The following is a 17,078-nucleotide window of genomic DNA, read 5'->3' as shown; positions in this document are numbered from 1 at the left end:
ATAAAAAAGGATGATTTCATGTCCTTTGAAGGGACATGGATGAAGCTGGAAACGATCATTCTCAGCAAGCTAACAGAAAAACAGAAAACCAAACACTGCATGTTCTCACTTATAAATGGGAGTTGAACAATGAGAACACATGGATGCAGGGAGGAGAACATCATACACCAAGGCCTATCGGGGGTGGGGGGGGAAGGATAGCATTAGGAGAAATATCTAATGTAGATGACGGCTAGATGAGTGCAGCAAACCACCATGGCACATGTATAACTATGTAACAAACCTGCACGTCTTGCACATATATCCCAAAACTTAAAGTATAATAAAAAAAAAAAAGAAAGATGAATCCAATTTAACAATTAACTTGTGTACCTATAGTTACATATTTAGAGATTTTATTAAGTAAAAATGCCTCTCTTAGTCCAATTAGTGTTTGTATGGAGTAATACCTGTAGTATAGCTGGGTAGTTTATAAAGAAAACTGGTTTATTTGGCTCATGATTCTGCTAGCTAGAAGATTAGACATATGTTGAAAGCCTCAGGATTTTTTCCACTTATTGTGGAAGATGAAAGGAAGCTGGCATATGCAGAGATCCCATGGCTAGAAAGAATGTAAAAGAGAGAGTGAGTAAGTTCCAGCCTCTTTTTAATAACCAGACCTCATGGGAGATAACAGAGTGAGAACTCACCCCCACCCAGGGAAGGCATTATTTATTCATGAGGGATCTGTTCCCTTGAGTGAATCTCCTCCCAATAAATCCCATCTTTAGCATCGGGTGTCAAATTTCAACATGATGTTTGGAGGGGACAAACACCCAAAGTATAGCATTCCACCCAGGCTCCCCAAATATCATGATCTTCTCATACAGCAAAATACAATCATCCATTTTCAATAGTCCCCAAAAGTCTTAATTTGTTTTAACATCAACTCAAAAGTCTAAAATCCAAAGTCTCATCTGAAACTAAAAGTATGTTTCTTCCAGCTATAAACCTGTAAGTCAGGGACCACCTGTACTTTCAAGTTGTTTTTCTTCAAATCACAATCACTATTTAATTTTGAAGAAAAAAGTCTGAAAGTATCCATAGCTGAATAATTTTTTAGTTATTATATAAAGTAGAAATGACATTCAAAACAAAAAGTGCCTATCTCCACTTGCAATTGAGTTGCACACATCCTCTTCCTTGAGCTAGCCGTGGTACTTTCTTAGGCGGTAGCAATGCTTTGTGTGTACTTGCCATTTCATTACATAGGATACTAAACACATACTTTTAAAAATTGGAGTAGAAGAAAATTTTTTCTTGTTCATCAAGAATATTCTTAAATGAATCTTCCTTTTAATTTTTCTGAGTCTGTTTAGAGATGGAAAATATGACTTCTAGGACAGTTTAATGTCACTGCCTAGGTTTGTCTTGAGATCATCTGCAAATGTCACCACAATGAAAAAAGCAAATATTATCTTAATATTGCTATGAAATTAGGTTTTACCTTGCAGAGCACCTAAAACTGTTCAGGAATCCCCAGTGTACCCGGTCCAAACTTTAAGAACTTCCACTCTAGAGAAATGCTTCTTAAAGTTTAATGTGCATAAAATCACCCAGTGTCTGTTAACATTCAAGGTGTGATTCAATAGTCTGGAATGGAGCCTACAATTCTGAGTCTCTAATAAGTTTACAGATAATGGCATACTGCTGGTCACTGACCACAGTTTGAGTAGCAAGGCTCAAGGGTACCCGCCATTAACTATTTCAACTGTCACCACAGTTTAGACATTTTATTGTTCCTGTGATCATGTAGATTTAGTATTATTTTGGTGCTTGTACTGGTAGTAAATATATTCATATAGATAAAATTATTCAAAAATATAAGACCCTGTTAATGTTGAATATCATTTTAATAAAAATCTGTTTTTTTAACTTTATATTTTCTTTAACTTGACCAAACTTTTAAATATTTTATTCATACATTTATGTAATAATAAGTAACAATAACCATGAAAACATATTTGAGGTGTGAGTGACATTTTTGCTTTTTTTTTTTTTTTTTTTTTTGAGGTGGGATCTCACTCTGTCATCCAGGCTCATTTGCAGTGGTATAACTGACTCAATGCAGCCTTGATTTCCTGAACCCAAGCAATCCTCCCACAACAGCCTCACAAGTAGCTGGGACTATAGGTGCACACCACAAGATCTGGCTGACTTTTCCTTTCTGTGGAGATAGGGTCTTTCTATTTATCCTATACTGGTATGTAACTCCTGAGCTCAAGTGATCCTCCTGCCTCAGGCTCCCAAAGTTCTGGGATTACCAACATAAATCACTGTATTCAGCCTTTTTTTTTTTTTTTTTTCTAATACACATTAAATGCTTAACTGTTTAACAAACAAAGCGTTGTTCAGGTATCTTCTAAAAATCATCTCTCATACCAACAGTGGTAGACTTACCAAGTTCGGGGAGCATCAAAGTGTTCATTCAAGGTGGTACTAAAATTTAATAAGTAAAACACACACAAAAAAACCTCCATTTCTGTAATAAAAATCATTGGACTAAATTTGGATGAGAATTTACACTTCTGAGATAGCAGCATTTTCTAGCTAAAATCTCTTCCCATTCAAAGTGTCTACTAGTCCTATGAAAATTTATAAAATGAATGAATATTTATTTTCAATGAATGGGTCCTCTCAGTACTCATTTGTCAGGTAAAAATGACAGCAAACTTACCTCAAATCCCAGCATAAAGAATTACCAGCCACATTATTGTGGAAAGAGGTGTGATCACTGAAATAGATTGCATTGAGACAAAACACATGGCCTGGCACCTCTCAGTGTATTAGTCCACTCTCACACTACTATAAATAAATCCCTGAAACTGGGTAATTTATAAAAAAAAAAAAAAATAGAGATTTGGTTGGCTTATGGTTATTTCTGCTGTATAGGAAACATTTTGTCTTCTGCTTCTGGAGAGGCCACAGGAAACTTCCTATCATGGCAGAAGGCAAAGGGGGAGCAAGTTACTTCACATGGACAGAGCAGGAGGAAGTGGGAGGGGATGGTGTTACACAATTTTGAACAACCAGATCTCATAATAACTCACTCATTTACTATCATGAGTACAGCATCAATGACATGGTGCTAACCATTCATGAAGGACCACCCGCATGATCCAGTCACCTTCCAATAGGCCCCACCTCCAACATTGGTGACTACAATTGAACATGAGATTTGGGTAGGGACAAAAATCCAAAGTGTATCTTACCACCCCTTACCCCTCCCAAATCTCATGTCCTTCTCACATTGCAAAATATAATCATGCTTTCCAAAGAGTCCTCCAAAGTCTTAACTCATTCGAGCATTAACTCAAAAGTCCAAAATTCAAAGTCTCAGCTGAGACAAGGCTAGTCCCTTTCAACTATGAGCCTGTAAAATCAAAAGCAAGTTAGTTACTTCCAGGATACAATGGGAGTATAAGCATTGGGTAAATACTCTTTTTCTAAAAGGGAGAAATCAGCCAAAAGAAAGGTGCTACAGGTCTCATGAAAATCTGAAACCCAGCAGGGCAGTCGTTAAATCTTAAGCTCCAAAGTAATCTCCTTTGAATCTTTGTCCCACATCCAGGGCACACTGATGCAACGAGTAGGCTCCCAAGACCTTGGGCAGCCCAATATCTGTGGCTTTATAGGCTTCAACTTCTGTGGCTGTTCTCATGGGTTGGCATTGAGTGCTCATGGCTTTTCCAAGCACAAGGTGCAAGTTTCTGGTAGATCTGCCAATCTGAAGTTTGGAGGATGGTGGCCCTCTTCTCACAGATCCATTAAGAAGTGCCAGATTTGGGACTCTATGTGAGGGTTCCAACCCCACATTGCCCCTCTACATTGCTCTAGTAGATGTTCTACCTTGAGGGCTCAACCCCTGCAACAGACTTCTGCCTGGACATCAGGCTTTTCCATACATCCTCTGAAATCTAGGTAGATGCTCCCAAGCTTCAACCCTTACATTCTGTTGTGGGGGCACCCACAAGCTTAACACCATTTGGAAGCTTCCAAGGCTTATGACTTGTACCCTCTGAAGCAGTGGCCCAAGCTGTACCTGGGCCCCTTTGAGCCATGGGTAGAGCTAGAAAGGCTGGGATGCAGGGAGTAGTATCCAAGGCTGTGTAGGGCAGTGGGGCCATAAGCCTGGCCCATGAAACCATTCTCTCTTAGGCCTCTGGACGTGTGATGGTAGGGGCTGCCACAATGTTCTATGAAATACCTTTGAGGCCTTTGTCACATTGTCCTGGTTATCAGCACTTGACTCCTTTTTACTAATGCAAATTTCTGCAGCTTGCTAAAACTCCTCCCCACACAATGGGCTTTTCTTTTCTACCACATAGCCTGGATGCAAATTTTCCAAACTTTTACATTCTGCTTCCCTTTTAAATATAAGTTCTGACATCAGATAATTTCTTTACTGCTTAGAAATTTCTTCCAGAAGATACCCTACCTAAATAATCTCTCAGGTTTAAGTTCCACAGATCCCTAGGGCAGGAGCATAATCTAACTAAGCTCTTTGTCAAGGTGTAAAAAATATGACCTTTGGTCTAGCTCCCAATAAGTTACTCATCTCCATCTGAGACCTCATCAGCCTGGACATCTCCAACCATATCACTATCAGCATTTTGGTTACAACCCTTCAACAAGTCTCTAGGAAGTTCCAAACTTCCCCTCTTCTTCCTGTCTTCTGAGCCCTCCAAACTCTTCCAACCCCTGTCCATCATCAAGTTCCAAAACTGCTTCCAAATCAATCTTTATAGCAATTCCTCAATCATCGACACCAATTTTCTGTGTTAGTCCATTCTGACACTGCTATAAAAGGATGCCCGAGACTGGGTAATCTATAAAGAAAAGAGGCTTAATTGTCTCATGGTTCTGCAGGCTGTACAAGAAGCATTGTGTCTCCTGCTTCTGGGGAGGCCTCAGAAAACTTCTAGTCATGGAATAAAACAAAGGGGGAGCAAGTCACTGCACATGGCTGGAGCAGGAGGAAGAGAGGAGGGGAGGTGCTACAGACAAATAACTGGATCTCAGAATAACTCACTATCATTAGAACAGCACCAAGGAGATGGTGCCAAACTATTCATGAAGGACTACCCTCATGATCCAATCACCTCTTATCTGGCCTCACCTACAACATTATGGATAATAATTCAACATTTGATTTGGATGGGGACACAAATCCACACTATATCAGCCCCCATCAGGTGTTTTTTAGTCTCCCCACCACTGTTAAATGTCAGGAGATCAACAGCTGAGCACACTTGTCTGGGATTAAACTTGTTTCTTATGAGTCCCTGCAGGCGTGAGAGGAGGATACCATAAGCTAAACCTGTAAACCTCTGAGAGCCCTCACTACCTATTTGAAAGAATCAACAGTCAGCAAAAAGAGATAACATGATACAGCAGGTGGGCATAAGAATATTACTTTTTCTTTTCTTACTGATTACGATATGTGTTTTCTATTGTTTTAGCTAACCACCTCCTCCTGGGAAACATCTACTTTCTCCTTGTTGGGTATAGAGGTCACTCTAAGGCCAATAGAGACACCATGCTGCCTCTGTTAATTCTGTTTGCTCTCCCAATTAACCGGATCCTGTGTGGCTAGGAACAGAGCTCTGTAGCCTGGATCTGTCATCAACATCCTCAGGATGGATAGTTTCATCTTCTGGCACATTCAGAGAATCTCATGGCCATCTTCCCAAACCTCCTAGTTAACCATAGCAATCCCAAAGTTCTCAGACCCCTACTTATTATGTGGAAATCTTCCCCACTTAATCGATTCTACCTAACTTCCCCTGCCAGTGTTATCTGGACATGGGAGGTTGGGAACTTGTACATCCATTGCATTCATGACACTATTATTTGCAACCATTGTTTTGTTAATGATGCAGAAATGGAAGTTTCCTTGAGATACTCTGATGCAAACCTAGTGGCCATGTTCCCAAAGCTGTGGTGAGGTAAATGGGATCCCACTTGTCAGCAAGGAAAGCTTACATAGTGCCTCCTCCAAAGGAATACATGCAAGACAGAAACAACTGCCTGATCTGGGAAGGTGGAACGAGTGTATCCTTCTGGAAAATATGGGCTGTCCAATCACCCTCATTGGAGTTTGGAAAAAAATATCTGTATAACTCCAAGATGGCAGGAGAGAATACACATCATACTCCAAGGAGCCTTCATTTGTGCCTCACATGATCTCATTTTTGTCTATAGCCAAGAGTAGGAAGAAGTTCCACCCCATGACCACTCCTGACTCCTTGGGTAACCCTCTATTCTTTTAGGAGTAGCTTTCCCTTTTATATCAAAAACATGGAGCAGGAGTGAATGTACATTGGCCACCATTGCTCCTCTGGGGGTCACTGTCTACAACCCCATAATATCTGAAAATACCAGAAATCAATGAGCAATAGGATCAATTCTGGCGGAAATAAAAGCAATAAGAGGACTAATGGTCCCTTTGGGTGGCTTTGACTGCCATAAGTCAACCCCAAGGAATTTTCTTCAAGCCCAGAATCATTGGCCACTAACACAGGACAGGTACTAAATGGAATTCAAGAGTCCCTAGACGCTTTGGCAAATATAGTGCTTGACAACAGACTAGCATTAGATTATTTACTGGCTATTCAAGGTGGAGTCTATATAGTTATTAATAAGATCTACTACACATATATTAAAACTCTGGAAAAGTTGAGATTAACATTCAAAAAAGTAATTCAACAAGCTACCTGTTTCCATAGATATAACCAGGGTTCTGACCCCAACTATACCTGACTATCAAAAGTGCCCTCCCAAGTCTCACCTGTTTTTTTTTTCCCTTCCTGAGATCTTTAATAGCTATCCGGTTACTACTAATTTGAGGCCTCTGCTTATTTAAACTCCTTGTAAATTTTGTGTTTCCTAGAATGCGAAGTTCCATGTCAATATAATGCTAGTAGAAGGCTTCCAAACATCTTGCTTTCTGACCTAGAAAATGAAAACACCCTGCCTTTGAGCCCCTTGGATCAGGTATCCAGAGATTTTTACTCCTCCAATACTCACCAGAGCCAATATCCATAAAATCAGCAAAGAGCAGCTACAGAAGTTAGACCTCCATCTTTCTACAATCCCTTAAGATCATGGAGGAATATATAATGTCAGAGGATGTGATAAGATAGAAATTTGGCATGAATTGTTTCTCAAGACGCGGGTCATAAAAACCCCACTGATAAAATAAAATGCAGTAAAGAAGCTGGCCAAGAAAAGCCAGAATCAAGACAACAATGAAAGCAACCTCTTCTTCTTACTGCTCATTATATGCTAATTATAATGCATTAGCATGCTAAAAGAAACTCACGCTAGTGTCATGACTGTTTACATATGCCATGGTAATGTCCAGAAGTTACCCCATATGGTCTAAAAAGGGAAGCAACTCTCAGTTCTGGGAATTCCCTGCCCATTTCCTGGAAAACTCGTGAATAATCCACCCCATATTTAGCATGTAATCACATAATAACTATAAATATGGCTTGCCAGCAGCTCAGATGTCACTACTTTGGATGCACTGCCTATGGGTTAGCCCTGCTTCATAAGGTGCAGTCATTCTAGTGTACACTGCTGCTTCAGTAAACCTGCTTTCTTCCACTAGCAGCTCACTCTTGAATTATTTTCTGAGTGAAGCCAACAAACTTCCTGAGCTGAGGCCCAGTTTGGGGGATTGCCTAATCTGCCTAAAAATTATAAGTAGCAGCTTCTTGTAATCATTGGTTAACACACTGTTCTCCTGTGTAACTCCTATAAAGAGAGAAGGATATTCTTTTACTTAGTTCATTGAAGATGAAGGTAGAAACTCTTAAAAGTACAAGCAACCAAATCAGTAGTTAAGCACAATTGGCATGAGAAGCTTTGATATTACCTTATCTTTAGAGGAAATATTTTACTTCCATTATCCTTTTTTAATAGGAAAACGGGCATACAAATGTATTTAACATGTGTACATGGTAGCCTTCAGAATGAAGACTCAACTTCCCAATGATTGACAGAAACCTATGTAATTTTGAGGTTACAGAAAGAATGGGGGCTTAGATTCTAATAAAGTAGGTTATGGGCTGGGGAGAAGAGGCTTGGAGCGATTTGGGTTAGAAGTTGTCAGATAGAGATAAAAAGTGGTCTTGTTATATAGATGAAGCCTCCCTCAGAAAGAATAGATGATAAAGGTTTATTTTTAGACTTTTAAAGGTGTCAGACTCTCAATCTCTTCTGGATCTGGGGAAGGACATAGAAAGGAGAGAGGGTATGGCTGCATTAATGGAAATTCTCTACAGATGCAAATTGTTCCCACTTATGACAGCTTTGCAAGGCCACTTCTGTTAGGACGGCCAAGTGGCATTTTCAAATGCATCAGATAAATATATTTGAAATATAAAATATTTTAAATTCCCTCAGTCCCTACACACTTTGAAAGTTAAAATAAGTTTCACATATTAAAATCCAAGCTGACAGCCTTGGAGAGATTTGGGTTAGAGGTTGTCAGATAGAGATAAACAAAGTATTTGAAAGACAAATTTGGGATAAATGGAAAAAAGCAATTTAAATATACCATTTCACATATTCTTTAGTTGATTTCTTATTCCTGAGAATAGATCAGTTTAGTGAAACAGCTATGTCCAATTCCAGGAGGTGGCATGGCAGATTGGCTAGGCCTCTACATATGATGAAAGCAATCAGACCTCTAATGAAATGAGGTTCTATAGAAACAGAAGAAGGACAAAGGTTACTGTTAGTGCAGTCAGTCCGTCTATAAACTACTTTTTCTAGAGTGTCTGAAACATCTTCATATTGCGTGGCAATCTGACAGATTCTTTTGGATTTTAGTTGGACCAGATATTCAAGTGAATTTTCTGAGAAGTCCATACATCAGCAAGCAAGCACAAAAGTTTATAAGTCATTGTTGATTCCTCCTGAAGTTTAAGTTATCTAACCAATTTGTAAGACTTTAAGAAAAGCGTAGTTTTGATTTCTAGTGACTTCAAGTCAGAAAAATGGGAGAATGATAACAATTAAAAATCCTTGTTTGTGGACTTATAGTCAGAAAAAACTTCAGGATTAAGTCCAAATTGTAGAAAATAATTAAAACCAGAAAACAAAAATTAGCAAGGCTAGAATTTAATAAGAGTTACACTATAGTTTCTTTTGAAACATATTTTTGGTCTCCAGTTTTCCAATTTTATTAAAGACAAATTCAAAGCAGGACCAATTTATATGCAAAATACATTTTAGTCTTATAGTTGGCCTGATTACGTGCATAAAGTGAAACAAGAATAATTATTTGTCATATAGGCTCCTTTTAAAATTGGCTTTGCTACAACATATTTTGTCAAAAGGAATCTCAGATTAGACCTCTTAAAACCTCAAGCCCAGACAAGGACTAATCTGTGCCTAAAGATATTGGTATATATTGGGTAAAATTCCTCACTTGAGTTTCCCAAACAACTTAGGGTTCCTGGACCCATCAGCAAGTGACATTCTCTACTTATCAAAGGTCAGAAACCTGTGAAAGAAAGCAAAGGAACCTGTAAAGAAATTGCATGGACAAGGTATGAAGCCAGTTTTCTTCAAAGGTCTGTTATGAGCTTTGTAAAGTTAATTTCAATTCCTCAAAAATATCCTATTCCAGTAAAAGACTTGGTGAAATTACCACTGTCTCCAGTTGTTTCCAATTGGGAAAGATAGATTTTCTTGAATTTATGGAAATAACTATATTGCCATAAATTAAGAATGCTCATGAATAATTTCCAAATTCTAGAGAAATCAGGCTGAAAGAAATATACTTCAAATTTTGTTCACAGGAGTATAGTTTAATGAAGGGTTAAAAGCTGTAAATAACTAAAAAGAGAAATAAAATTTTTCTTAACTGTGAAAAACAAAAACAGTTAGCAAGGTTTTATAATTTAATAAATAAATGTTTTTATTAAAGAGTAAGTAGTTTTGTCTAGGATTTTTTAGGATTGTTTTAAGTTAAAACCTAAGTTTTGTCCTGTCTTACTTTTAACGTCAAACAATCCTAAAAAAACCTCTAGACCAAATTACTCACCTTTTAATAGAAACCACAGTACCATAACTTTTTATAATTTTTAACAAAAAATACATATTTATATACTTTGAATGTATATAGTAGTTTTAGTTACACACATTAATTGTAATGTTTCTTTTTTTTTATTATTATACTTTAAGTTCTAGGGTACATGTGCATAACATGCAGGTTTGTTACATATGTATATTTATGCCATGTTGGTGTGCTGCACCCATCAACTCGTCAGCACCCATCAATTCATCATTTATATCATGTATAGCTCCCCAATGCAATCTCTCCCTCCTCCCCCCTGCCCCCTCCCCCCTCCCCATGATAGGCCCCAGTGCGTGATGTTCCCCTTCCAGAGTCCAAGTGATCTCATTGTTCAGTTCCCACCTATGAGTGAGAACATGCGGTGTTTGGTTTTCTGTTCTTGTGACAGTTTGCTAAGAATGATGGTTTCCAGCTGCATCCATGTCCCTACAAAGGACGCAAACTCATCCTTTTTTATGGCTGCATAGTATTCCATGGTGTATATGTGCCACATTTTCTTAATCCAGTCTGTCACAGATGGACATTTGGGTTGATTCCAAGTCTTTGCTATTGTGAATAGTGCCGCAATAAACATACGTGTACATGTGTCTTTGTAGTAGAATAATTTATAATCCTTTGGGTATATACCCAGTAGTGGGATGGCTGGGTCATATGGTACATCTAGTTCTAGATCCTTGAGGAATTGCCATACTGTTTTCCATAATGGTTGAACTAGTTTACAATCCCATCAACAGTGTAAAAGTGTTCCTATTTCTCCACATCCTCTCCAACACCTGTTGTTTCCTGACTTCTTAATGATTGCCATTCTAACTGGTGTGAGATGGTATCTCATTGTGGTTTTGATTTGCATTTCTCTGATGGCCAGTGATGATGAGCATTTTTTCATGTGTCTGTTGGCTGTATGAATATCTTCTGTTGAGAAATGTCTGTTCATATCCTTTCCCCACTTTTTGATGGGGTTGTTTGTTTTTTTCTCGTATATTTGTTTGAGTTCTTTGTAGATTCTGGATATTAGCCCTTTGTCAGATGAGTAAGTTGCAAAAATTTTCTCCCATTCTGTAGGTTGCCTGTTCACTCTGATGGTAGTTTCTTTTGCTGTGCAAAAGCTCTTTAGTTTAATTAGATCCCATTTGTCAATTTTTGCTTTTGCTGCCGTTGCTTTTGGTGTTTTAGACATGAAGTCCTTGCCCATGCCTATGTCCTGAATGGTACTACCTAGATTTTCTTCCAGGGTTTTTATGGTATTAGGTCTAACATTTAAGTCTCTAATCCATCTTGAATTAATCTTCGTATAAGGGGTAAGGAAAGGATCCAGTTTCAGCTTTCTACTTATGGCTAGCCAATTTTCCCAGCACCATTTATTAAATAGGGAATCCTTTCCCCATTTCTTCTTTCTCTCAGGTTTGTCAAAGATCAGATGGCTGTAGATGTGCGGTATTATTTCTGAGGACTCTGTTCTGTTCCATTGGTCTATATCTCTGTTTTGGTACCAGTACCATGCTGTTTTGGTTACTGTAGCCTTGTAGTATAGTTTGAAGTCAGGTAGCGTGACGCCTCCAGCTTTGTCCTTTTGACTTAGGATTGTCTTGGCAATGCGGGCTCTTTTTTGGTTCCATATGAACTTTAAAGCAGTTTTTTCCAATTCTGTGAAGAAACTCATTGGTAGCTTGATGGGGATGGCATTGAATCTATAAATAACCTTGGGCAGTATGGCCATTTTCACGATATTGATTCTTCCTATCCATGAGCATGGTATGTTCTTCCATTTGTTTGTGTCCTCTTTGATTTCACTGAGCAGTGGTTTGTAGTTCTCCTTGAAGAGGTCCTTTACATCCCTTGTAAGCTGGATTCCTAGGTATTTGATTCTCTTTGAAGCAATTGTGAATGGAAGTTCATTCCTGATTTGGCTCTCTGCTTGTCTGTTACTGGTGTATAAGAATGCTTGTGATTTTTGCACATTAATTTTGTATCCTGAGACTTTGCTGAAGTTGCTTATCAGCTTAAGGAGATTTTGGGCTGAGACGATGGGGTTTTCTAAATATACAATCATGTCATCTGCAAATAGGGACAATTTGACTTCCTCTTTTCCTAACTGGATACCCTTGATTTCTTTCTCTTGCCTGATTGCCCTAGCCAGAACTTCCAAGACTATGTTGAATAGGAGTGGAGAGAGAGGGCATCCCTGTCTTGTGCCAGTTTTCAAAGGGAATTTTTCCAGTTTTTGCCCATTCAGTATGATATTAGCTGTGGGTTTGTCATAAATAACTCTTATTATTTTGAGGTACGTTCCATCAATACCGAATTTATTGAGCGTTTTTAGCATGAAGGGCTGTTGAATTTTGTCAAACGCCTTTTCTGCATCTATTGAGAAAATCATGTGGTTCTTGTCTTTGGTTCTGTTTATATGCTGGATTACGTTTATTGATCTGCGAATGTTGAACCAGCCTTGCATCCCAGGGATGAAGCCCACTTGATCATGGTGGATAAGCTTTTTGATGTGCTGCTGAATCCGGTTTGCCAGTATTTTATTGAGAATTTTTGCATCAATGTTCATCAGGGATATTGGTCTAAAAAAATATGGAACGCTTCACGAATTTGCCTGTCATCCTTGCGCAGGGGCCATGCTAATCTTCTCTGTATCGTTCCAATTTTGGTATATGTGCTGTCGAAGCGAGCACATTAATTGTAATGTTAATGCTTAGTAACTTACTTTTAGTGAAAAACTTAGGAGATAAGCAATTTTAATCATATACCAGATGCATAGAATAGGACAGAGGATAATGTCTGGGTCTAGGTATTTTCATACACTAAAATTTCAAATTGAAAGACATATGAGTTTATACACAAGCAAATACCAGAAGCAAAGTTTCATATCTTAAAACATTTAGCAGAAAGAGTGATTAATTTAGATCAAATATCTAAATTCTAAATATTTTAATTTTATTTTAAAATAATTTTTAATTTAGCTTTATTTACCAAATATTACTAAAGCCATGTGACCTAAAAGGCAATAAAATTTTGACTTTTCTTGCAAAGTATTTGATTTAGGGTTTTGTTTTCTAGGTTAATTAATTAAAGCACTTTAATATATTTTTGTAGTGAAAAGTACACACATCATATATAAATACAGAGACATACAGAAGCAGATCTGATAGTTAGGTGTAAGATTCTTCATTTGACAATTTTAAAGTTTTTCTTCTCCATTTTAGAACATCATTCTCTCTATTACCCATTCCCTGACTTAAATAGTTGTCAGCTAGGTAACTCTAAATTTGCATTTTTAAAAGGACAATTCTTAAGTATAACATGATAAAAAATTGATATTGTACTCATGGGAAAAACGGTGTGAGTAAAAATTTAGTTAAAATGGCCAAGAAAAGCAGACACTCTTACATGTTGATATTTCCTTAAAGATAGTTTCTTTAAATTGGATTACTAGAATTAGAGTGAAGCCTTTTAAGGAATGGTGCCAAGAGAGCATGCAGCTTCTAGAGACTAATAAGCAGGCACAGCTGGAAGGAAGACCAGATTCCCAGAAATCACTGATTTTATTTTTACTCTAAATCCTGGGTCCCTAAAAAAAGTAAAACACAATGAGAGTTAACAGTGCTATGTTTTTACCCTGAATTTCACTTCAAGGACCTTCACAAAAGGCTGGTGGCCAACCCAAAGCCAATTGTCCCATTCTGAATTCAGTCCATCTCTTAAACTTTGATATACATCAAAGTTAAACTTCCTCATAATATAAAGTAAATTTTGGTACCCCCAAAAGCCAAAATGTCAGGTAATGAAGCACAAAAGAGTGCAGAGATTTAGACCTGAAAAGAGTCCACTCATAACTATTGAAATTCGACAAAGAAAACAGAAGAACCCCAAAAATGCATAAGTGGTGTCTATTCTGAGTTCTTTAAGGAGCCTGAGTCATTAGAAACCTAGTCTATATTTTTAACTTGGTACTGAAGATAGCAAAGAGGAAGGAGGAATAGGGTGGAGGATAAGTAAATGAAATAACAATTTTGAATAAAGGAAGCAAACAGAGAAACCAAGCACATGTTTTTTTTTTTTTTTTTTTTTTTTTTTTTTTTTTTTTTTTTTTTTTTTAATTTCAGTCAACTGAAAGAAATTCCCCCAAAACAGAGCTCCAAAAGAGGAAAAGCATAAAGTTCTTTCAAATATATATGTAGCATGCATATAAGCTTTTAATTAAGCTTACTTTTTACCATAGAGCACTTTACAAAAATCCTTTTGAATATCTTACCGAAGATAACCTCCCAAGTGGAACCAATAAGACTTAACTAAGGTTATGACCTAACCATGGATGCACAAGGTGTCTCCAAAGTGAAAAAATTCAACACAGAAAAGAATAAGCCGTCCATGGAAGAAAAAAATATTAATAAATGGATCAAGCTAGAAAGAACTCATTCCTTACCCAGGAATCAAACCTAGGTCACCGAGATAAAAGGGCAGGACCTTAGCTATTATAGCTTGCAATAAAATATTGGTTTATTTTCATCAAAATAATTCTTAAGGCTATTTATGACCTTATGATATGCTCTTTTAAAAATTTGACTTTCCTATCAATTGTTTAGAATAAGAGCTCTCTAAAATCCTTCCTATTTATCTTTCAGCTATTGAAAATTAGAATTTTCACTGGTGTACTTTATTCCAATAGAGATTCAATCCAAAAGCCTCTTTAAAGCCAAGGTGCCTAGAGAAGACATAGAAGAGGCAACCTCATGATCCCCAAAATTCACTATCAGAAATAGACTTAAGATAAACAAAAGATGATAAGACCTTTTAAGATTTAAATATCCCTAAGAGTTTCACGCATTCAGTATGAAAAGTGTGCTGCTTAAAAATCTAATGTTTCTCAGACTACCAGTCTTTTCAGATTGGCCAGCTTATGTGAATCCAAAAATTCATGCCATCAGGATGGCAAAGACTAAGAGAGCATCCCCACTTATTCACAAAATCAAGCTTCAAGGATATAAGAAAATACAAGGGAGAAAATCTTATCCAGTTTTTTTTTTTTTTTTTTCTTCCAATGACCTGCAGCAACGTTTGTCTTAAGAGAAACTCCTATAGCCAGAATCACAAAAACTAACAAATAAGCAGGGTCAGCTTGAACAGCAGGCTTATGGGTGTTACAGCCCATGTTTCACCCTTTGTTACACACATTTATAACAGAACACAGAAAGACAAAGAAAATGGAGCAAAAGACTGCCATTTCAAAGAGGAAAAGATGTGAAACAATATGAATTTGTACCATCAAGTACCAAAAATACACCGGAGTTACTACAATTCAAGACTAGTAGAACAAATCATTTTTCCTATTAATCAAAACATTGCAGATGAGACAGTGATTTCTACCATCTTTTCAAATGGAGTACAAAGAGAGAGAGAAAGGCCAGGAGCCTGGCTGATAAGAAATTCTGACCCTTTTGATAGCAGGTCAGATTCCTGGTTTCTCTTCACTGCAGCCTCCAGAAGAGAAGAGCATCTTTGATAATTTCTGTGTGCCATTACTGTGAGGACCATAGACTCTTGGCCCTCTAATGATTCACTAAAAATCACTGATATAAGGTGGATAGATTAATAAAAGAAAAGGCATACAAGTTTATTTAACGAGTATGTATGGGAGCACTCAGAATGAAGACCCCTCACTTTAGGCATCCCTTATATTTGTTTGTGAGGTATACTAAAACAACATACATACTACCAAATTGAAACATTAAAGAAAGCCCTTTTCATTTAGTGGGAAACTCATTTACTTTTAAAAATATTGTTTGTATTAATACATAATATTTGTACATATTTATGGTATATAAGTGATACTTTAATACATAAATATATTGGGTAATGAATAACTTGGGATATTTAGGATATACATCATCTTGAACATTTATCATTCCTTTGTATTGGGAATACTTTAAATTTCTTTTCTAGCTGTTCAAATTTAAAATATTTTATTGTTAACTATAGTCTGCTACAGTGCGATCAAACACTAGAACGTTTTGCTTCTAACTGTATGTTTGTATCCATTAAACAACCTCTCTTTATACCCTTCTCCTCACAAATATCTTTCTCAACGTCTGGTCGCTATCATTCTACTCTTTACTTATATGAGATGAATGTTTTGCCCCCACATATAAGCGAGAACATCCAACATTTGTCTTTCTGTACCTACCTTGTTTCACTTAACATAATATCCTGCAGCTCCATCCATGTTGTTGCAAATGACAAGATTTCATCATTTTAATGTTTGAATAATATTTCATGGTGTATACATATTTTCTTTATTTATCCATTGATAGACATTTAGGTTGATTTCATATCTTAGCTATTGTGAATAGCACTGCAACAAACACGGTGTATTAGTCCATTTTCATACTGCTGTAAAGAAATGCCTGAGACTAGGTAATTTATAAAGAAAAAGAGGTTTAATGGACTCACAGTTCCACATAGCTGGGGAGGTTTCACAATCATGGTGGAAGGCGAAGGAGGAGCAATAGCACCTCTTACGTGGTGGAAGAGAAGAGAGTGTGTACAGGGGAACTGCCCTTTTAAAAACCATCAGATCTCTTGAGAGTTATTCACTATCACAAGAACATCATGGGAAAAAAGCCCTTCTCGTGATTCAATTACTTCCAACTGGGTCCCTCCCACACACATGGAGATTATGGGAGCTACAATTCAAGATGAGATTTGAGTGGGAACAAAGTCAAACAATATCACATGGGCATACAGGTACCTCTTTGATACACTGGTTTTCTTTCCTTTGAATAAATACACAGCACTGGGATTGTGGGATCATATGGTAGTTCTATTTTTAGTTTTTGAGAAACATCCATACCATTTTCCATAATGGCTACACTGATTTATATTCCTATCAAAAATGTATGAGTCCCCTTTTCTCTGGAGTCTTGCCAGCATGTTATTTTTGTCC

At 37.3% G+C, this 17,078-nt stretch overlaps 1 non-coding gene across 1 annotated transcript; it reads right to left on the bottom strand.

Annotated features, from left to right (window-relative positions):
• Positions 1-12,703: 12,703 nt before the first annotated feature.
• LOC115898807 lies at positions 12,704-12,810 on the bottom strand. Its single transcript, XR_004058472.1, has one exon. It is a non-coding gene; the product is annotated as a U6 spliceosomal RNA (small nuclear RNA).
• Positions 12,811-17,078: the final 4,268 nt, after the last annotated feature.

The sequence above is a fragment of the Rhinopithecus roxellana genome, chromosome 7 (assembly GCF_007565055.1).
Source record: "Rhinopithecus roxellana isolate Shanxi Qingling chromosome 7, ASM756505v1, whole genome shotgun sequence".
Taxonomy (NCBI): Eukaryota; Metazoa; Chordata; class Mammalia; order Primates; family Cercopithecidae; genus Rhinopithecus; species Rhinopithecus roxellana.
Note: the sequence above shows the minus strand (reverse complement) of the source record. Positions and strands in the feature narration are given on the sequence as shown.